The sequence below is a fragment of the Tamandua tetradactyla genome (genome assembly GCF_023851605.1).
Source record: "Tamandua tetradactyla isolate mTamTet1 chromosome 18 unlocalized genomic scaffold, mTamTet1.pri SUPER_18_unloc_1, whole genome shotgun sequence".
Lineage (NCBI taxonomy): Eukaryota > Metazoa > Chordata > Mammalia > Pilosa > Myrmecophagidae > Tamandua > Tamandua tetradactyla.
In genome coordinates, this window is record NW_027518250.1 from 423,547 (window position 1) to 438,597 (window position 15,051).

General features: G+C 33.8%; 1 pseudogene; it reads right to left on the reverse strand.

Annotated features, from left to right (window-relative positions):
- Window positions 1-216: 216 nt before the first annotated feature.
- On the reverse strand, window positions 217-1,142 carry LOC143672857 (olfactory receptor 8K5-like; annotated as a pseudogene).
- Between the last annotated feature and the right edge of the window lie 13,909 nt (window positions 1,143-15,051).

Consider the following 15,051-nt stretch of genomic DNA (forward strand, 5'->3'; position numbering starts at 1 on the left):
AAGCACAGTGGAGAAATAAACAAATGGTTTATGGGTACAGAGTGGTAGAGTAAAACTTTTATGTTCAGGGAAAGTAGGAGATTCTATGGAAGCACATAGGTTAAGTCTTTGTTAGTGAGCCAAAAAGCAGGTAATGCTATCTGTTAAAAATGTCAAATGATATTTGCTCTTGTAATAGATTTGCAGAACAGTATTCTATATTGACTATCAAATAGATCATGAAATCTTAAAGACTCTGTAGAAGGCATTTTTTACCTCTTTGTTCCTTAAACTGTAGATCAAGTAGTTAAGCATAGGGATGACCAAAGTGTAAAACACAGAGACCATTTTGTCACTTTCAAAAGAGTGAACAGAGTTAGGTTGTGCATACTTTTATAGTAGAGGCCCATAGAACACAACCACCACAGTCAGATGAGAACCACAAGTGGAGAATGCTTTTTTCCTGCCCTGGGCTGAGTGCATTTGAAATATGGCTATCAGTATTAACATGTAGGACACTAGGAGTAAGATAAGGGAAGAAATCAAGTTAGATGTTGCAAATATTATCAATAGTCCTAATTCTCTTTCATTGGAACAAAGCATTGATATCAAGAGAACATCATCACAGTAAAAATGACTGATGATATTAGAACCACAAAAGGTCAAAGTAAATATCTTAATGGTGAACATCAGAGACTGAAAGGTGCTGCAGAGGTAGGGGACACCCACAAGCACATTGCAAAGTCTCTGGGTCATTACAACACAGTAGAGCAGAGGGTTACAGATGGCCATGTAGCAGTCATAAGCCATGGCTGACAATATGAACAGTTCACTAATAATGAACAAAAGGTAAAAAGCCATCTGTGTGGCACAGGCATAATGAGAAATGGTATTTTGCTCCTCAATAAGATTTGCCAGCATCTTGGGACAAACGACAGTAGAATTGCCAAGATCAATGTAAGCCAGGTGTCTGATAAAGAAATACATAGGGGTGTGGAAATGGGAGTCCACCTTGGTCAGGATGACCATGCCCAGGATGCCCACTACTGTGACCATGTAGATGAGGAGAAAGACCCCAAAAGGGGACCCTGAAGCTCAGGGCAGGGTCTTGTGACTCCCAGTAGAATGAATTCAGACAGCACTGTAAGATTCTGTTGGCCCATTTTATCCCATTATCTTTTCTGGAGAGAAACAGAAGTTTTGGTATTAGTTTTCATGTAACATTATATAAACGTAATACTTGTAGAAATAATGTAGAGTGTTTTGTATAGTGAATGATAGGAAATTAGTTCCCAAATCTGATTTTCAAGGTAAAATAAATTGTAAAAGTTCTATTTTTCCAATATAGGGGATCCCAAATAAAACACATTGTGCACTACAATGACAGAGACTAAACACTTAATAGAGACAATAATATTTGAAGCATATCCACTGACAACATAATCCTGAATGTGTTAATATAGAATAATATGAATTTTATTTATTTACTCAATGAAATCACAGCTTTTATGTAGTACACCTCAAATTCTTAAGTTCTTTTAAATTTTCAGATACAGAGACAGACAGAAACAGAAACAAATGAAGGTTCGATATTATGGTCCCTCAATTGCACCCTGGATGGAGTCTTAGATTTACACAGTGATTTACATTGTTAAAGGTTGTGAAAGTGAGATGATCATAATCAGTTGATCATCATGATTACATCTATCATCAATAAGGTAATCTCTTGATTATTTAATTTTATGTGCTTTGTATCCTCTAATATATCACTGTGCAGATGAAAGAGTCTCTATTGACTCCATCTAATATTTATTTGCATATTTATTACATCATATATTGCAACTTTCAATTTTTTTCTGTAGCTGTAAAATGGAAAATTTAGAGTATAACATTGATTTTCAAAAAAAATCACCCCTTATTTTCCTACAGTTACACAAGGAAAGTCAGTAAGTCAAAGTACAATTGCCCCAACTGAGCTAGAGAAGCTGCTTTATTTTAATCCATTTGGAACACCTTTCAAACTTCTCTGGCATTCAGGTTCCTCTCAAGGCAAAGCTAGTATTCTGCAAGCATGATTTTTAATTACAACAATAATGTAGTTCAAAACACTCAGATGCAGAAAATGCAGAATGGAATTATATAACTTAATGAAATATGCTGGTTTAGGTACACAAGTGTCATGTAGAGACTTCCAGTCCACCTCCTTTCCCCATCTCCTCTACCTCCAAGGTCCAAGCCTGCAGTTTGGAGCAGTGTAGTCCAGAGCGACCTTGAGGCTTTTGTCTGTTAAAGTTGATTTTTGTTCCTTTGGCTGGTGAAACTTTCAAGAGAATGGCAGCTATTCTAGGATTCTGCTCATTTTAGTTGATGATTTGGTCAACCTGATCAAGGAGATTGGGGTTGCTGAGCCCCATCTCCCCTTTCTGTATTAGGTTGGCTGCTGTATTTGCAATGAGAATCATTTCCCACCTAGTCCCCTCTTCTTCCTTGATATAACAACTAAAGCACAGCCCCATTTTAATGCTGTATCTCATCTTTAAATTATTACAGGCCCTGCTCTAATAATTTTACTGTAAAAAAGGAGGTATAGTGGATTGAGCAAAAGGGATTCAGAATGCCAGTATCAGTTATATTAATTTGATGACATCAACATTTGGCTAGAATAATTCTAGTATTAATTGAGTCTATCTCCATTTTCAGTGTCAGGACTACTTACATTTGAATAATATTTGGGTTATTTTACCTTGCTCTTTCCTCATTATGTCTTTTATCTTTTTGAAAGTGATAATATGCACATTCTAATACCTCCTGCTGAGAATAACCATTTGAACAGAAGAGACAAAAAGTTGCAAAGGAATAACTGAAATTTCAATATTGAGTCATGGTGTTGTCATAGACAACAGTTCAAGAGAGCCTCCATAATTCCATATCTGCTAAAAATCATGGTATATACTTGTCAGTTTACTCAGTCGTGTTGTAATGATGATTCTGAAAAAACAAACAAAAAACTAGATGCTGTGATAAGAAACTGAATAGAGAAACAGCCCAAGAGGGACAACTTTTTCATGCAGCTCACTTATCTAAAAAATATTCACAGTCTATCAATTATTGTATAGGGCATAATTACACTAAAATTATTTTACTATTTATCAAGTATTGCACTGGATATAATATTACTAAAAGAAATATTTGTCATTTATCAAAGATTGCATAGGACATGCTTATACTAAAAAAATCTACTCATTATTTAATCTCAATTTTAAATTGAAATTAATTAATTTCTAGGTTCTTGTATATTATCTGGCAATCCTAACCTTAAATGATTCTATTAGTTAGATCACTGATGACATTTTCAGATAATTTAACTCCCTCTTCTCTTGTATCCAAATGTCACTATCATCCTACAGAAAACAAATAGATCTTGGACACATGTTCATTTCACAGAATTTAATGCCTTAAAACAATGTACTGCAGGAGTGAAGCCCCATTAATGAAGGAGATAATGTGTGTTGGTGTAGTACTTGATGAGATCAGCTCTCTCAGTACCATTAGAAATAACAAAAATTCATATGTAATTGGAAAGAAAGGCAATTCTTATCCACTCACCTTAAATCAAGAACTGCATTTTTTCTCTAAAAAAGTTCTGTTTCTCTCCTTATGATAGGAAGAATTTATGGTTTCCCTCTCCAATTGTGATTCTCCTTAAGGAAGCAATGTGTAATACTTTCTTATGTCCAAATCATCTGAGAGACTTCAAATATTGTCTTCATGTACTGACTAATGATGTAAGACATCCTACTTATTCCCCAATGAGAAAAGCTGAGAGCAATGGAGTGAGGAACAAAACAACATAATGGTTTGTACAGGTCCCTGGGGGTCCTACCTGATGTAAAGGCACTCACTTACACAGAGTCAGTGATTCAAGATACAATGGGGAAAACAATTAGAAATCAACTCAATCCTGATAAAATTGTACAGTTGCAAAGTCATGCTGGAATAGTAAATGACATTATGAAACAGATTTTTTTCATGAATTTGTATGTGTTAATCAAAGAAAAAATATGGCATGTCATTATGCTAAAAATGTGTCATTTGAAATTGAAAGTTCAGAAATAAAACATATGTCTACAGCCAGTTGATTATCAATAAGAGTGTCAAGTACATTCAATAGGGAAAGAATGCTCTTTGGGAAACCTGTATTTCTATATCAAAAAAAACAAATTTGATGCCCTTCTTTACAACATACACAAAAATAAATACAATGAATAAATAACCTAAATAGAAGAGCAAAACCAAAAACTCTCAGAAGATATAGGAGAAAATTGTCATGCCCTTAGATTCAGAAATGGATTTTTTAGATGACAACAAAAGCAAGAACAGCAAAAGAAAAAATATTTAAATTGCAGTTCAACAAATTTAAAACTTTTGCACATCAAAAGACATTATCAGGAAAGTGAAAAACACCTATGTAATGCGAGAAAATAGTTACAAATAGTATTTCTGATAGGAATATATTATCCAGAATATATAAAGTACACCTGCAATTCAACAACAAACAACCCAATTAAAACATGCCAGAACTTAAGAGTCTTCCTCTAAAAGAGACATACAAATGGCCAATAAGCACATGAAAAAATGCTCAGTACTAAGATTATCATTATTAAATTCTCCTTCATTATTGGCTTGCTGAAATCATTTATAATTCATGAGTGAGTATATAATAACATCAAACCTTTTTCCTCATTGATTGAAATTATCATGCTTTTCTCCCATTTGTTCCTCCATATGTTGATTTACATTAATTTTGAATAATAAACTAACCTTGTATTCACAGAACACAGTCCATTTTCATTGTATATTAACCCTTTAGTATATTATTTTATTCCATTTGCTAATATTCTGTTGTGTATTTTAATGTATATCTTTATGATTGTGTTCAAAATTCTATTTCTTATACTGTTATTTTTCAGGCTTTCAGAGAGAAGTTATTCTGACCTTATAAAATGAGTTGGGAGTCTTCATTTCTTATATTATTTTTGGAAAAGTTTCATCAGATTGGAAATATTTTTCCTTACATTTTTGGTACAATATATCTGAGCAATTATCTGATCTCAGTGTTTTCTTTGTGGTAAATTTATATTATACTAAAAAGCTTTAATATGTGGCTATTAAGATATTTCTAAACTTTCTTCTCTTGTCAATTTTGCTTTTCATGTCATTTCATCTAATATTTTAAGCTTCCATACTTCATCATAATGTTTCCTTCCTATATTATTATGGAAAATGTTGTTTGTATGTGTATTCCCTCTTAAATGAATGATGATGTTTTCATAGCTTGTTTTAGTTGTCTCTGTTTCTCTCTGGGTGTGTCTCTGTAACTCTCTTCCTCTGTCTTCTTAACTAATCTTAATAAGTGTTTATTAATATGATTGATTTGTGTAGTAACATAGTTTACTTTCACCTTATATAGTATTTTTCAGTTATTTCATTGATTTGTCCAATTGTTTTTTATTCCTTCCTTCTTATTTTGGGTTTAATTGGATTCTATTTTCTGAGTTTATTTTTAATGAATTCCTTATATTCCTAATATACATACATACTTAAAAGTGTAACTTTTCTTTTTAGCACTACTTTATATTGAATCAGAAAAATTTTGAGATTTTGTGCTTTTACTATCAGTTCCATTGGAATCCTCTCTGATTTCCCTTTAATTATTTTGGAAAAATAGATTACTTAAAAGTAAATTTTTAAAAACTTCTAAATGCATGAGATTATATTGTATATTTTATCAAATTTCAGTTTAAATTCATTAGAGCCAGGGAATATACTAAGTAAAATATTTTTACTGAGGTAAATTTAATAGTAAATTTACCATTTTAAAATGTACAATTCAGTGGCTTTTAGTGCATTCATTATATTGAGCAACCATTGCTGGACAAAGACCCTGGATTCTTTTGCCTGACATGCTCAATAACAAATTCCTGAGACACAGGAGTTTCAAAGAGACAAGGAGTTTATCAGTAGGCATGTAGTAGGAGAGCAGAGCACCTAGCAGACCAAAATCCATCTCTCTGAACTGCAGTAATTCTGAAAGTTTTATTGTTGGGAAAAACCAGGAACAAGGCTACAAGCCTCAGGAACATTACACAGAAACAGAACAATGGTTGAGGCTCAGAAGTTTCAGGAAGTGGGTTTTATTCATGTATGGCCATGGGGCTCAGCTGAGTAGCCTCTGAAACTCTGAGTCCCCAACAGGGGCTGTCTCAGGGTTTTAAGGGAAGTGCTTGACTGCATGCCAATGTACAGAAGGGGAAGGGTCTCTACAGGAATTTTTCTTATCCTGTCTATGTGCAGTTTTAAATGTTCTGGGGCAAGTGAGACTTTCAAAGGGGAATTGGCCTGAGTAAACAGGGGCTTGCCTGATGTTTGAGGAAATGGCTTGGGCAAACAAAAGCTGCCTGCTACATTATTAGAGAAAAAGATGGGCAAGGTTTAGGGTAATAAGTTCAGTGGTCCCAGATGATATTATTAGAAATGATCAAATTACTGAGCATGTGCAGCTTGATAACATGCTTTCTCAAGGAATGTATGCAAGAAAATATGAGAATGAGGCTAAGTGATTTATAGGTTAAAGTCTAGGCTACTGTGCATGTCAAATGGGCCCATTTTTGTGACATCCAGTGACAGTTATAAGATAACTTTGGATTTGAGGTGTGTTGGTCCTGGGCTAAGCCAAGACCCTGCATTAATAAACATATTAGTGGCTGTCTTTAGTGATTATAGACTCTAAAGTTGAGAGACTGGATAACTGGGTACAAATAAAGGTTAGTCACAAGGTTTTTAAATTACAGGAAAGAAGGTAAGGGCTATACAATCATTATCAGAGATCAAGGCAGATGGGCTACAATTCAGAGATTTCAGATATTTCCCTCTGTTTAAGCCAATATACCAAAAAGCAAAAAGGAATAGCTATATAGTGATTCAGCAATCAAAATCATCCTTTAAATCCTGATTTCTTTGTTAGATGACTACTACATCTCTCTCATTTCAATCACCCTCAAACACCCTTTACTCATTTAGCAATCACTCCCTTCCTCCATCTTCTACTGGGCAAGCACAAATCTGCCCTCAATTGCTATGGATTTTTTTTCTGGAAATTTCATATAATAAGAATCATATAACATGTGATGTTTGATTTCTTGTTTCTTTCATTTAGCATTGTTTTCAAGGTTCATTCAAGTGGGTAGCACTCATCAGTATCAATACTTAATTGCTTTTGCCAGCTGAATAATATTCTATTGTATGTATATACCACAATTTGCTTATCTGTTCATTGTGGATTGCTATTTTGCCTATTTCTACCTTTGGCTATTTTGAATAGTGGAGCTATGAACATTTGTGCATAATATCTGCTTGAGTATCTGTTTTTAATTATTTTGTGTATATGCATAAGAGTGGAATTGCTGGGTCATTTGGAAATTCTATGTTTAACTTTTGAGGAACTACCAAACTGTTTTACACAGTGGCTGCATCATTTTACATTCCCATAAGGGTTTTTATTTCTTCACATCTTACCCAAATATGCTATATCACCCATCTTTTATTAAAGCCAGTTTATGGGTGTGTAGTGATATTTTACTGTGGTTTTGATTTGATTTCCATAAGGATCAGTGATATTTTACATTTTTTCTCATGCTTGTTTGTCATTTGTATAACTGTTTATGGAAAAATGTTCATCCAAATTTTTCATTTCAAATGTTTATCTTTTTTTTCTTTTGTTGATTGTGCTTTAGGTGTCAAATATAAGCATGCATTAATCAATCTTTGGCAATTTAGATTTTTCTAAGAGTTGTATGGTTTTCTTTCTTACATTTAGGTCATTGATTTACTATGAGTTAAATTTTGTGTGAGAAATGAGCTAGGAAATCACCTTCATTTTGCATGTAGTTATTCAGTTATTGCTTACTATATGCTTCTGTTGTAATTTGCCAAGTTAGATCATTGCTCAAATTCCTCAAAGTAGTTTGACTCTTTACATATTTATTATAATATTTCTATTTTAATTAATTGTGTGAGTATTTTCTAGCACTTTCAGATATTATTGATTTTCAAGAAGATGGGGAAGAAAATATGCTTTAAATGTACTAAGATTTGTACTTTTCTAGAAAACGCCTAAGGGAAACTACACTATGTTAGGTTGAAAACAAGGATCTGAAAACCAGGATATGGAATAAGTTTATTGCGCTGAGTGATGTGCATGGGAGCAGAACTAAAAGAAAATTACTGTCCAAAGAAAAGTGTCTGAGAAAGAGCTTCTATACCAACTTAGAACAATGAAAGGGTATGAGGGAACAGGGTGGGGAGGGCATGGAGAATATGAGCTATGTGTGTTGTCCAAGGTGTTATGTTTTTAGGTATGGGCCATAATTTGCAAGGACTGTTTGTAGGAGTTGGCCTATCTGTTGAAAACAAGCAGACTTCCCTGACTTGTTTATTACAGTTCCTCCTTTTCCATCAAGTTATGGGTTTTAATTAGCATCACAAAGAATTGTTGGTATGTCAGAATGCCTCAGTCCCTTTTTTGCTTCTTTGTAATTTCCTGTGTAAAAATGGAAGTTTAAGCAAATTAAGATGATTAGTAAAGCTATTTTCCATTCTAATTTCATAAATAATAGCAACAAAAATGGGTGGGTTGAGGACCATCGTTATTATACTAGCATTTATTCCTTTTTATTTTAGAAGCAATATTATTTAACAGATCAAAATTTTTTCTTGACATATAATCTATGCCAAAGCAGAGAGAGTGAAAACTGAGTTTCATATTCTTTCTTTAAATTGTACTCCCTGATTGAGAATTTTCTCCTATCTCTTTAATTCTTACACTAAAGATGAAGAAAACATGAAATAGACAAAAATATTTTGTTTATTGGAAATAGAGAGGAGTTCAAAATGATGTAAATACTCATCCCCAAAGTTTTGCAGTGAATAAATGTACAATAATGAGAAAAATGTATGTCAATAGAATGTATATTAGTTTAATAGAATTTAACTCACCAACCTTTTATGTATCCTCTATTAATGAAAGCCCTCTTTCCCATATAGTGGTTATGTTCTAAGCAATGAAAATATTTTTTAGGGCACTTTTTACTCATAGCATACTGTTTTTCTATCTTTAGTAATATAACATTCTGAAACCCATTTAAATAATATTAGTGAATATAACAATTTAACCTCCTGTATTTTACAAAAGCTTTTATTTATCATATTATCCATTGATAATCACCTTTAATAAATCCTTTAGTCCTTCCATTTGCATAATCTAATTTTCCTTCTTTTTATACTCTCCTTTATACTCCATTTATCTGCATTTATTCACTTTTTGTCATTGAGTCCTTTCTGAGATTTCTAGTATCTGTGCATCTGAAATATGGTGATAAAAGCAGTAGTAGGGCATTAGGTATTTCAGATAGAAGTAAATCAAATCGAGTGCTAAATATATAAAAATTGTCTAGTCTAGTTTATACATACTTGAATACAGCTTAGATAACATGCAATGTTTATCACAGTAGAAATGATGATAAAAGAAGGACAAATAAATCTTTCACGGTGTCTACAGGAGCGAGAGAAAACACTTTGCCTCAAAATTTCTATACATTATTGTTTCTGGCTCAAAAACTATACTGAAAATAAGTTTGCAAAGATACCTATCCTTAACAAAACATGTAGAAAGAAACACACAGTTACTAATATAGATGCAGTAAGTGTTTTCATTGGCCATTATCAGTGCCACAAAATAAATAGATCTGGGGCATACCTCAATTCTCAACAGTCAATGTTTCAAATCCCTGTACTTCAGGTATGAACCCCAATTAATAGGGGTGATAATGAATATTTGTGGTGTACTTAATGGGATCAGCTGTCAGAGATCATAAGTGTGTCTACAGTCAGAAACACATCATGGAAATTCCCAAAAGCCCATATAAACAGAATAAAAGACAATTCTTATCCACTAACTGCATGAACTGATTTGTTACATTGGTGTGTCATGGCGACACAGGCTCAGGGCACCACAGAAACTTTTAGCAAATGATACCTTTATTTTACAGAATAAAAAGTCCAGTAAAGCAAGATCTACTTGTCACTTAAGTAGCACAAAGAGTCTAAAAGAACAGGAGGCAAAGTCACATCATGGCCTGTTTCTCAAGGTGACCCCAAACTGCTCTGAGTCAGGGTCAATAGATGGTAGCTCTTATACCAAGGAAGAGAGACCAATCTACTGTTTGCATGTGGTTTTTATCTACCTTTGATGGGAAGGGGACCCTGTGATTGAAAATGTCTGTTCTGATAAGTATCTGGACCTGCTTGTTCCTGATTTCTAGGTGTAAGGTCAGGCTGGGCCTTTTGTTACACTCGACATCTACCCTGGGTTATGGAATAGCAGGTAAGGAGGCATGGGGAGTGGAAGATCTGATGACGGCTGCTGAACATGTGTTTGTGACTTTCCCAAAGAAGGAGGTGAGGGTAGGTGAGGTCTGGGAGATGACCACCTAAAAGATGTCTGTAATTTCCATAGCACTCACCTTTAAAGTAGTACTGGATTTTTCCCTAAAATTTCTTACTATTCTCTTGGTAAGAAGAATTTATGGTTTTCCTCTCTCATTGGAGATGCTCCCCAAGGAAGTAGTGTAGGATTCATTCTTATTCCCAAGTCACCAATGATGTGTAAAATAATTGCCTTGTTGCATCTGCAAATTTTGCAGGGGACCCTCCATATTACCCAGTGAGAAAACAGGGAAAATTGAAAAAAGAACAAAAAACATGAATTATTGTTATAGTCCCAAAGACACATATATGATCCAAAGAAACTCACTCATTTACATAAAGTCACTGATTAAAGTTACTAATGGAAAAATAAATTTTGTTGCTCTTTTCAGAGAACCAGTTTTTTTGGTCAGTAATTTGTTATTGCTTTTCTATACTCTAATTCATTTGATTCTGTTATATCTTAAGATTTCTTCTACCAGATTTAGTTTGCTCATTTTTTACTTTTCCAAATTCCATGAGATGTTAAGTTGTTGTTGGAAATATTTTTTCATCTGTAATGTAGGTATTTACAGCTATATATTTCATTCTGAGCCTGCTTTTATTGCATCCCATGGGTCTTGGAATGCTGCATTTTCATTTTAATTTGTCTTGATGTATTTTCTTATTTCCTCTGGCATTTCTTTTTGATCCATTGGTGGTTTAAAAGCGTGTAGTTGAAGTTTCATATACTTGTGAATTTTCAATTTTTATGTTATTAATTTCTAGCTTTATTCAATTTTGGCTTCAAGAAGTTATTTTGTATGACTTCAATCTAAAATTTTAACTGTTCTTTTATAGCCTAAAATATTGCCTTTCTTAGAGAATAGTCCATGTGCACCTGAGAATAATGTGTCTTCTGCTGTTTGAGGTGGAGAATTCTGCTTACATCTGTGGGTCTAATTTGTTAATTCTATTGTTCAAATTTTTTATCTCTTTATTAATCTTTTGTTTTGTTGACATATCCATTATTGAAAGTGGCTGTTGAAATCTCCAAATTTTATAGTAGAAATGTCTATTTCTCATTCCAAATCTGTCAAAATTTGCCTCAGATATATTTGTACTCTGATGTTTGTTGCATATATGTTCAAACTTGTTTTATGTCCTTGTTGAAGTGACCCCTTTGTCAAAATATAATACCCTTCTTTGTCTATTGTGATTCTTTTTAGTTCTACTTATCAGACGAGGTAATTTCAGTTGTTTTATGCTTCAGATTCAATGGCTTTCATTTTGCATGCTGAAATTTGCTGTTGAGCCCACTTAGTGAATTTTTTCATTAGAGCTATTTTGTTGTTCAGCTTCAGAATTTCTATTTGGATCCTTTTAAATATTTCTCTATCTCTTAATTGACATGCCCCAGTTGTTTACATGTGATTCTCCTAATTTGCTTTACTTATTTGTACATGGTTTACTTCAGGTTTTTAAACATATGCAATCTGCTAAATTGGAGTTTTTGTTTCATATGTACAATGCTTGGGGTTCTAAGAGATGGTTTATTTCAATTTATTTTCTTCCTTTGAATGGGCCTTATTTTCATGTTTCATTGGATGCTTCATATTTTCTTTTGAGAATTACATATTTTGAAAATTATGATGTAGCAATTCTGGAAATAAAATTCTCTTCCCTATCCAAGCCATTTTTTTGTGGCTCTTGTGGGTCACAGTTGTCTGTTTATTGACTTTTCTGAACTATTTATCATGTGCATCACTGAATTTTTTATTTTATTAGCTCTGGGTTTAGCCAGGGGTCTAATAATGACTTCCTTATGTTCCTGGTTTCAATAAGGAATGAAACAAAATTGGTCTGTCTCTTTGAATACCTTCAAAGGATGCTTCTCAGGTTGCTGCTTCATCCTGTAAGGTTTAAAGCAATGGCCACCTCTATGCCAGTCCTTCCATGAACCATAAGACAGATAAAAGCACACATCACTAGTATTTGGAGGACTAGATCCTTTTTGCCCATCCTAGCACCTGTAAGCCATGAGAGGATTGCAGGTGGCCATACGCTTACCTGTCTGCCTTGGGGCTGGGAACTGAGGAGGGGAACTATTATATGAGATACCAATATTCACTGAAATTTGCCAAGCTCTTTCTTCATCAAGCCCTCCCCTCATCATTAAAAGTGTTTGACTTCATTCCATCATTCTGTTTGACTTCATTCCATCATTCTGAAATATTTTATTCTGAAAGCTCAATCATTGTTTTAGTGGAACGCCTGATTTCTAGAGCTTCTGACTCTGCTGTCTTCTGTGATGTGGCATCCAGTAAGATTTTGAACATTAGAAATTTCCTAGGACCTATATTGTCCTCTTCTAAGTTTTGTATTGCTTAATACCCATCATTTCCAATCTAGTTCTCCCCAATCCAGTACTTTCCTTCACATATTCCAGATACTTCTGCATTTCAAGATTTCCTGTTTGTGTTCTCAGCTCCCCTTGTGCTGTCCTTGTGCCTGGTCCACACACCTTTACAGAGACCAGTGAATGCCTCCCTTCTCTTTTAAGTAATAGTCCTGTACTGACACTTGTCAAATGTCTAAGAACACTTGCTCTATAAATTTATCCTATTATCCATATAACGTGTGTTTAATATATGTATATATATACTGGTCTTTTTATCTAAATTTGTCCTTTTAGATGAAATAATTAAATACATTAAAACCTATCTGTTAGTTTTTTGTTTGGTTTATTGTTTATCAATGAATAGACTGAACTTCAATTATTTTACCCAAAATAATCAAGAGCTACCTACTATGAAAAGATTTAATAACCCAGCATACCACATAATCAGTAACTGAAATTGTTTTTGTGTAATGGTAGAAATAATGGAAATGGAAGTTCTAAAGCTTGATTTTAAAATTTTACTTTGGGTAAGTTTAATTTTTTTTAAAAATGCCTTTTCCTCTTGCTTACTTGAATGTCTTCATATTTAGGAGATCAGTTACAAAGTTTAAGCTGTAAATCTCATAGAATAATATAAGTGTTAGGAATATTGGAGGCTATTTACTCCAACTCCACATCCTATCATTCAATTCTGTTTACAACTCCATCTTGCAGAAGATGGGCAAACCATGGATAAGTAATACAATTAAATTCCCAAATTATGTCTGGATATTCCACTTCTCTAATATTATTGCAATGAAAATTATTACAATAAATGTTATTCAATCACTACTCAAAAGAGATGAAGCAGAATGTTGGGAGATACTTTTACCCTATGAGAATTTATAAAGTGATAGTAACATTTTATAATCTTTTCTGTTAAATATGGTTGCACCAGAAATGAATGATTATTGAGCACTTAAAATGAGATTAGTTCAAATGTGTGTGTGAGTTTGCCTATTATGTCCATTGAATGTCTGTCTCTATTATATCCACAAGAAAGCATCAGAAAACACCAAAATTTTGGCACTTTTAAGAGTATTGTGAAATCCTCTTTGGAGGTCATGTGGTCCATCTTGTAATAGACCCACATTTTTGCGAGTAAAAACACTGTTTCAGACATCTCTTGATGGGACAGAAGCATAACTAACACAGAAAAAGTTGAAACAATCTAGTCAAGTTCTAAACACTATAAATTTGGAAAATATTTTCAGTGAAATAATATATTTAGCCAAGAATAACCTATGCTTGTTTGCAGCTGTTATGTACCCCAGAAAAGCCATGTTTTTTTCCTAGTCCAATATTCTTGGAACATAATTATTGTTAGTGTGGGATCTTTTTTTATTAAGTTTCATCTATGGAGATGTCACCTACTTAATTGTGGATGGGACCTTTTGATAAAGTAGTGTGCCAGTTTTAAAGTATTATGTACCCCAGAAAAGCCATGTTTTAATGCTGATACAATCTTGTGGTTGGAGCCATTTTAAAACTCCTGATTCAATATTATGAGGTGAAATCTTGATTAGATTATCTCTGCAGAGATGGGGCATGCCCAATTGTGGGTTTAGTTTTTTGATTAGATGGAGATGTGACTCCATCAGTTCCAGGTGGGTCTTGATTAGTTTAATGGAATCCCTTAAAAAAGGAAACATTTGTAAAGAACCAGAAATGACTAAGCTTCAGAGCTAACAGAGAAAGCAGATGTAGATTCTTGGAGAACAGTTGCTTCAGAAAACAGAGACACAGATGTTTGGAAATGCTTGGACCCCTTCAGATATCACCAGGAGATGTTAAGCCAAGGGAATCCAAGGATGAAAAGTAGCCCCAGAGAAGCAAAGGGAGGATCCCCTACAGGGACAGAGACTGAAAGCAATGAATGCCAGGAGCAAGGGACTAGTAGATGCCAGCCACATGACTACCCAGCTGATAGAGGTGTTCCAGACATATTGTTTTTTCTTGAGTGAAAGTAACCTCTTGTTGGTGTCTTAATTTGGACACTTTCACTTCCTTAGAACTATAAACTTTTACCTTATTAAGTTCTCCTTTTAAAAAACATTCCATGTATGCTATATTGCACTCAGCAGCTCACAAACCAAAACAGATAGCTTCCA